The sequence below is a fragment of the Myotis brandtii genome, unplaced genomic scaffold, assembly GCF_000412655.1.
Source record: "Myotis brandtii unplaced genomic scaffold, ASM41265v1 scaffold919, whole genome shotgun sequence".
NCBI lineage: Eukaryota > Metazoa > Chordata > Mammalia > Chiroptera > Vespertilionidae > Myotis > Myotis brandtii.
Window position 1 is genome coordinate 579619 of NW_005371786.1, and position 8840 is coordinate 588458.

The window sequence follows — 8840 nt, forward strand, 5'->3', positions numbered from 1 at the left end:
GGGACCCCCCCCCAGTGCACAAATTTTTGTGCACCAGGCCTCTAGTAGTTTTATAATGCAAATTCTTGGTTTTCTTAAAAGTGATTTTTTTTCTAAATTTCTTCTTCCTTGTTGACAGAAGAAATAGGTACAGTATCAATAAGCACAACTTAATCAAGATAGAGATACTATGCCATGGTAATCCTGGAATTTTTTTTCAATGTTTTCCAGGTTCTTACCATTATGTGTTGAACTACTTAGTCTTCCACTTCTTGAGTCCTTTATTGATTTGGAGCAATAAATCCCATTATTAGCCCCGCCAGTGTGGCTCACTGGTTGAGGATTGCAAATTATAGGATTGCAAATACTATCTATGTTGACAACATAATTTGGGAGTTGAACATCTACCTGTGAACCAGGAGGTAATGGTTTGATTCTCAGTCAAGGCACATGCCCAGGGTGGAAGTTCGATCCCTAGTGGGGGTCATGCAGGAATCAGCTGATCAATGATTCTCAGCATTGATGTTTCTGTCTCTCTCTCCCTCTCCCTTCCTCTTTGAAATCAATAAAAATATTAAAATGAATAAATAAATACACAAATAAATCAAATTATTATATTTCCTTTTGTATAAGTATAACCATATTAACTGATTCTACGAAAGATAATATTTACCTAAACATAATTATAAAATTTCTTTCTAATCTTAAGATATCCCTAATCACCAACTAGACCAGTGGTTGCTTCCTGCACACCCAGGCCTGGGAGGAGTCTATAACCAAGATACATGCACTTAACTAGAATAGAACCAGGATCTTTCAGTCCACAGGATAATGCTCTATTCACCCAGCCAAACCAGCTAGGGCTTAAGTAATTTTTTTCAAACACTCTGCAAAATTGCATAAACTATATATTTAAAAATATGCATTTGTTGGTAGGAAGAGGAGAATCAAGAGAGTCTAAAGCAGTGGTTCTCAACCTTCCTAATGCCATGACCCTTTAATACAGTTCCTCATGTTGTGGTGACCCCCAACCATAAAATTATTTTTGTTGCTACTTCATAACTGTAATTTTGCTACTGTTATGAATCGTAATGTAAATATCTGATATACAGGATGTATTTTCATTGTTACAAATTGAACATAATTAAAGCATAGTGATTAATCACAAAAACAATATGTAATTATATATGTGTTTTCTGATGGTCTTAGGCGACCCCTGTGAAAGAGTCATTCGACTCCCAAAGGGTCGCGACCCACAGGTTGAGAACCGCTGAACTAGACAAAGTATAAAAATTATAGGATTGCAAATACTATCTATGTTGACAATATAATTTGGGAGTTGCTGCCAATCATTAGAAGTAGATGGAGAGAAGAAGACAAGTGTGAAGTGTTTAGTCTAAAGAACTTTGGAGAAATGAAGGTAGAAGGATCTTATGGAACAAAAACAATGATTTATATCTGGAAATTAAAGTGTAAAAGGAAATTAATAGAATACTTTATAAACAACAGTTGTTGGTAGGGATAAAGGGAGGTGAAAATATTGAGCTAATTTATTTTCTTTTACAACAGAAAACAAATATTTTTGTTGATATGTCAAATAATATATGTATAAGTATATTATTTATAATTATGGAGTTAACCATCCATAGTAATATAAATATCAGGAATAGCTCTGAGAGTTACCTTCTTAGTTGCCAGTGAGATTTTCAAAGAAAAATATTTTTCATTTGCACCTTTGATATTTATTGAACTTTTTAATGTTTTACTTTATTACAATAATGCTATTAGAAATATTTTTTAAAATAGGATTATATTTTTCACTAGAGTAACACATGATAATTACTCCTTCTATCTTCTAGATAAATATATTTCAAAATATTATGTTGGGTATTTTTTCAGCACAACTTTTTTGAGAAGTTACACTTCATCATTGTCAGACATTACCTGTAGTTGTATCAACATGACTATAGTAGTTATGGTTTTCTATCACCAAAACAACTTTATATTGAGCTCACTGTACTTTCTGTATAAAATTGAAGTGTTTTGGAAAGAAGGATCAGAAAATAAGTTCTTATGTCCTTTATATACATAGAAAAACCACTAGTCTCCCTTCCTACAGCTTCACACTCACATACAGCCTGTCCCCCCCTCCCCCAATGTATACACACTTTATTTTTCTGATAGCTCAATTGATGTTTCTTTCTTCTCAGATTTAACCCATTGGAATTAATAATTATTCAAAGTGTGTATACATTTTGGGGGGCACCTATATTTTGCTAATATGTTTCCAAAAAGTATTCATAATGATGGAACTCTCATTGATTTTGAAGGAGATTTGAATTTTTATGTAGGTCATAATAATGTGGGTTTATCTATTTGTATAAACAAATGCATATTTTTAAATATATAGTTTATGCAATTTTGCAGAGTGTTTTATAAAAAATGACTGAAGCCCTAGCTGGTTTGGCTGGGTGAATAGAGCACTGTCCTGTGGACTGAAAGATCCCGGTTCTATTCTAGTTAAGTGCATGTATCTTGGTTATAGAGTCCTCCCAGGCCTGGGTGTGCAGGAAGCAACCAATTGATGTGTTTCTCTCACATGGATATTTCTCTCTGTCGTTCCCTCTCTCTCTGAAAAAAATGAAAAAATATCCTCAGGTGAGGATTAAAAAAAAATCACTGAAAATATTTGTCCAGGTATTATATAAATGTCTAGCTTGTATTTACAAGGCCTATACTTTTGTGTTTATTTGATTGATTGCAGCAGTTTTCAAATACTTCTATCCACTTAGTAATCTTTGAAGAATTTCTCAAGTCTATCCCAAAACAAAATCAATTTCATCACGTTCAATATTTGATTAGGTTTCTAAGGTAATGCTACATCATCATTAAAAGATCATGTTAATCTCTGTGTATTTTATTGAATTTAATTCAGTAGTCTATGCTGCAAATTCAGCATCAATTCAAATGAGAAACAATAAAAAGGGATCGTTTAAATTTTTTATTAATTTGTTGATTGATCTGATAAGGTTGCACTGTGATTCTCTGTTATAACAAAAATATTAACATGTCTGAGAAACAAAAATAAATTTTCATTTGCAGCAGGAACTACTGATTTTATATAACAAATACCCTACTTGAATAGGTAATAATAAAAATGAGCCTGGTGTCTGGAAAGTACTACTTAGCTTATTGCTCTTTTATGTGTTTGTGTGTCGTTGTTTTTCTCCTGAATGAGAACATAGTTTAATTGCTCTATAAACTTTAGAGGGTTTTAAAAAATTGCCATAAAGTTAAATGAGATAAAAATGTATGCTAAGTAAATTGTCATTTCATTGCACTATTTCTGTTGTTGTTGCTGTTTTGCTTTATTTTTTGAGAGGTGAAATAAAAGGGTCAGAGTCATTACAGTTTTATATCAACTCAAATTTAAGTTGACACAGTGTCTTTCTAGAAGTTTTTAAAATTCCCAAGACTCAGTAAAATGTGAATTAAAATTAAGAAACAGAGCAATGATAAAACTGAAAAGTTGCAAGGAGAAGCTAGGTTGAATACTGTCACAATTGTAGTGGTTGCTGTTTTCCTTCAGTTGTGCTCTTTGGTTTTCTTTTACCTTATAATACAAAATTGAATCTGTTAAACTATTAGGGCACCTTTTCATAGGAGCAGCCGTATTTTTTTTTATCAAAATAGGTGATGGAATGAAAGAAAATTTTCTCACTAACTATAAATTCTGCAATTACATGTATTTGAAACAATGATTGACACAATAGATATTCATTGTAGGTAAGGTTGGTTATGGGTAATGGACACAACTTAGTGATCTAATAACCATGCTTACACACACACAAAAGATTTATGATATTTTAGACTACTTTGAATTCACTCTTATTTATATGTAAAACAAATTTGTAAATCCTACAAATATTTCACAACTAACCTACATCATGGCCGGAATTCCTGCTGAAGAGAATTAAAGCCCCACTCATTATCAGAGGTCGATTTCAGTACTACAATAATACAAACAGAAAGAAACTTCTACTTTTATTCTATAATGAACTAATTTGCAAAGTGGGATAAATCAGGCAAGTGTTGCCACCCAACACATGCCCTCCCTTTCTTCCTCATTTCATCAAATGCTAAGCCTAAGTAGTCACTCCTCTTCCTTTGCATGTCCATATGCTTTGCAGTGGTTCTCAACCTTCCTAATGCCGCAACCCTTTAATACAGTTCCTCATGTTGTGGTGACCCCAAATTTCATTGTTACAAATTGAACATAATTAAAGCATAGTGATTAATCACAAAAACAATATGTAATTATATATGTGTTTTCCGATGGTCTTAGGCGACCCCTGTGAAAGGGTGTATTTAAAGGGCCAGAAGGTTGAGAACCACTGTCTAAGGCAGTGATGGCGAACCTATGACACGCTTGTCAGAGGTGACACGCGAACTCATTTTTTTGGTTGATTTTTCTTTGTTAAATGGCATTTAAATATATAAAATAAATATCAAAAATATAAGTCTTTGTTTTACTATGGTTGCAAATATCAAAAAATTTCTATATGTGACACGGCACCAGAGTTAAGTTAGGGTTTTTCAAAATGCTGACACGCCGAGCTCAAAAGGTTCACCATCACTGATTTATATCCTTGGAAAGAAGATCTGAGATGCTCTAAACAATTCATGTTGATCTTATACCCTTGTTGAAAATCAGCTTGGGCAAGGATTTATCATAAATATGGTAATGAAATACCTGTGGATATCTGCTGGCAAGTCTCTCTAGAGAGAAGGGTTTATCATCCTTAAAGAAAAAGCCTGTTGGGTTTTTTTTTTACTTTGGTGTTTTTCCCATTCCTAGCTATTTTCTTATGTGACTTTTTAGTCTAGAACTGCTATTAATTTGATTCTTTATCATCGTAAAATATTCCTCTTTGTGTCTAATTATACTTTTTGTCTAAAGCCTACTTGTATTATTAAATTCATACCAGATTTTATTTATTACTTTTGTCATGATACCCTTTTGCTCAGATTTTAACCATCTTTATGATCTTATGTTTAGATATGTCTCCAAAATATAATTTTAGTCAGTCCTGGTTTTTTATCAGTATAAATTTTTACTTTAATTAGAAGTTTTAATTCATTCATAATTAATGTAACGATTACTCTATCATTTTGCATTTTGTATTTTGTTCTTTTCATAGTGCCTATTCTAGAACTTTATATAAATGGAATCAAATCCAAATTGGTGATTAATTCTGAGGTATTCTAAACACTTTAATTAGTCATCACAGAAAGGTACTGAAAGGGATTTTATTAATGTGATGATGAATACATGACTTTCTTTTTCTTATTTTTCATTGTCTTTTATGCCTTAAAGGTGTGCTACAATAAAAATATCAGTAAAATAGTGTATACAATTCAAGTGAAACACTCATATTTTTTCTGTAAATCTAAGTTTCCTAAATAAGGAACATCAAGGTCTTTCTTGTACTTAATTTGCATAAATGCCACTCTACTTTTGGTAAATAAAAGCATTCATAGATGAATTAGTAGCTATTGCCAAGTTTGAATACTTCTAAGGATAAAGGGCTATTCTAAATGAATTTGGAAATCCACTCTAAAGCAGATCCTCCCAATGAATTTTGCATCATACCTAGGAAAAATTATTTCCACAAGTCCCCAACATGATCAAGTCCTTGCCTATCTCTCCAACCTCAACTCTGACCTCTCTACCTCTCCCTTCCACTGTCCCAGTCACAGTGGTCTATGTGCTTCCTGTTCATGCTATGTTTGTCCTGCCCCCAAGTCTGGGGGCTTTCGGTTCAGCTTGTCTACTGCATTCTTACCTGCATCCTCTTCAAGACGGCCTCTCTGAAATGCCATCCCATCTAGAATCACTGACTGCTATCCTCAGGCACTCACTTTCTGACCCTTACTGTCTTTTAAGTTACATTGTTTATGTGAATAGTCATTTATTATTTCCCTCTTTTTGTTCACTAAAGTAAGAGCTCCATCAAGGTTTGGATATAGATTATTTTTAACCACTGTAGCTAATACATACTGTTGCATACACAATATAGGTTCTAAGTTAATATATTGAATGGAAAAATAGCATTACAAGTAAATGATTCAAAACTCGATGCATTTTTATAACCCTGTATTTCACAGAGAAGCTACTAATAGGAACCACTGTATTCAGAAGAACCATGAATAGCAAGAGCCATCAACAAACCTGAGAGTCACTGTGAGCAATGGGATAAGGTAATATGGAAAACAACTGTGAGGAATACATCCAACGGGAACCATCATTAATACCTTTCTTAGAAACAACAGAAAATATAGAAAACGTTATCATGTTTCAAGTCCATGTTAAGATGTGAATAGTAAAGTGAAATCTAACATTTTTAGAGCTGGCTCGATATGTCATGAGTTTTTCCTTTTGGGAAATTGTTCTTACTCTTCAGTGACAAATATATTAAAAGGCAAAAAATTCTATCATTCACATGACAAAGGACTCATCACATGATTATTTTCCCTAATGGATGTTTCTTATAGAGTCTTCCCTATTCCTCCCCTTCACAGCTAAATCCTAGATTGATTTAATGCATGGACAGTTTAGTGCAGCTTTATATGTTCAACCTAGTGAGGACCCTGCCTAGAGTGTGCTGGATGTTCAAGGCCACTCTGAGCATGGCAATCCTAATCAGGGTGTTTAAGGCTAATTTGCTATACGCAGGTGCAAAGGAAGGACGTAGCAAGCTATAGACTGAGCAGGCATGCCTTTCTGTAGCCCAAATACTGAGATCAATATTTGGCATAAAGCCACTTTTGTTTGAGCTTGTTTGAACTTGTATAAAAGTATGTCACTGACCAGACAGCAAGAGGCTGCTGTTATGTGAGGCTGCTTTTATGGAGGGCTGCTGTGTGTACAGCAGCTGCTTTGCATGGTTCCTATGTTGGGGACTACTTTGTAGGAAAGATGTACCGTTAACCAGCCGGTGTGTGGCTACTTTGTAGGACTTTGCTTTGAAGAACTGTTTTATCTAATGGTTCCTTACTAGCAATGGCTACTAAGACTGCAATAAAGCCTCTCTTATATACCCATGACTTCTCATCTCTTCTCCATCTTCTAATGCCTGGCGTCCAAGGAGGTCCAGTCCCTGGCAGAGGGACTTGGACCCAACAGCTGGCTTAGTGGAGCATGATTCAAGGAGTGAGTACTCCCACAATTGGCACAGCGAGCAGGGTTCAGGAGTATTGGTTCGAGGAGCAGCTGTGGTCCCACATACCTGTAGAAGACATAGTAGGAAGGGCTATTCAGTTTGGAGTGGTAACTAAGATGCTGCTAAATGGTAATAATCATTTTGAATAATTTGATTTCCTTTAGGAAAGTGGGCAATCAACACTGCACAAGGCCACATTCTTAGATGCATCCTTCCCTCCTACCCATGGGTTTGCATTTTATTATTATTTTAAATAATAATAATAAATATTTAGAGTATATGGATGGGTAGATAGCTAACTAGCTAGTTAGATGTTAGATAGGTGGATAGATAGATTTCTGAGGTTCTTGCATAAAATCAGTTGCTTGCCTGGCGTCCAAGGAGGTCCAGTCCCTGGCAGAGGGACTTGGACCCAACAGCTGGCTTAGTGGAGCATGATTCAAGGAGTGAGTACTCCCACAATTGGCACAGCGAGCAGGGTTCAGGAGTATTGGTTCGAGGAGCAGCTGTGGTCCCACATACCTGTAGAAGACATAGTAGGAAGGGCTATTCAGTTTGGAGTGGTAACTAAGATGCTGCTAAATGGTAATAATCATTTTGAATAATTTGATTTCCTTTAGGAAAGTGGGCAATCAACACTGCACAAGGCCACATTCTTAGATGCATCCTTCCCTCCTACCCATGGGTTTGCATTTTATTATTATTTTAAATAATAATAATAAATATTTAGAGTATATGGATGGGTAGATAGCTAACTAGCTAGTTAGATGTTAGATAGGTGGATAGATAGATTTCTGAGGTTCTTGCATAAAATCAGTTGCTTCCTCAAGACTATTTGGATGTAGGGATATTTTTAAATGCTCCCAAAACCTCTGCATATACTGCTATCACATCAAATGCCATAGGAACTCATTTAAAAATAAATTCTGAGCAATATCTCTTATAATACCCTAAACTAGATAGATATGTGAGCTAGACTCCTATGGGGTTTGAGCTTACATTTTTATTTATAAATAACTAAGACTGTAGATAAAGAAAAATGAATGCAAAAGTGGTGAATGGTTTATAGAAAAGTTTAATGTCTATATATGTGTTTTCTAAAATATCATCAGTTATGAAAATTGCACTATAAAAATCTTATTTAGAAGATGGAGTACCACATTTAGAACACACATCACATTTGAGCAATATTTGTTTGCATTTTTGTATAATATATCCCTATGATCAAATATGTTTTTCATTTATATTCTATATGTCCTACACTTAGCTTGAATAGTGGCTTATCATTAAAGATTTAAATCTGATGTGGTATTATTTATGGACACGCCCAATAGGTCTGTTATTTTTTTTAACTTCTTAACATGTCAATTTATCTACTACTAGAACCTGTATAAAATTATTCTCCAAAGTTATATATGTGAGGGGAATGAGGGAATTATATATTTTCTTGTTGACTAAAATGCATTTAACATATATATATATATATGAATTTTCCATCATACCTAGGAAAAAATATTTCCACAAGTCCCCAGCATCATCAAATCCTTGCCTATCTCTCCAACCTCAACTCTGACTTCTCTACCTCTCTCTTCCACTGTCTCAGTAACAGTGGTCTACGTGCTTCATGTTCATGGTTAT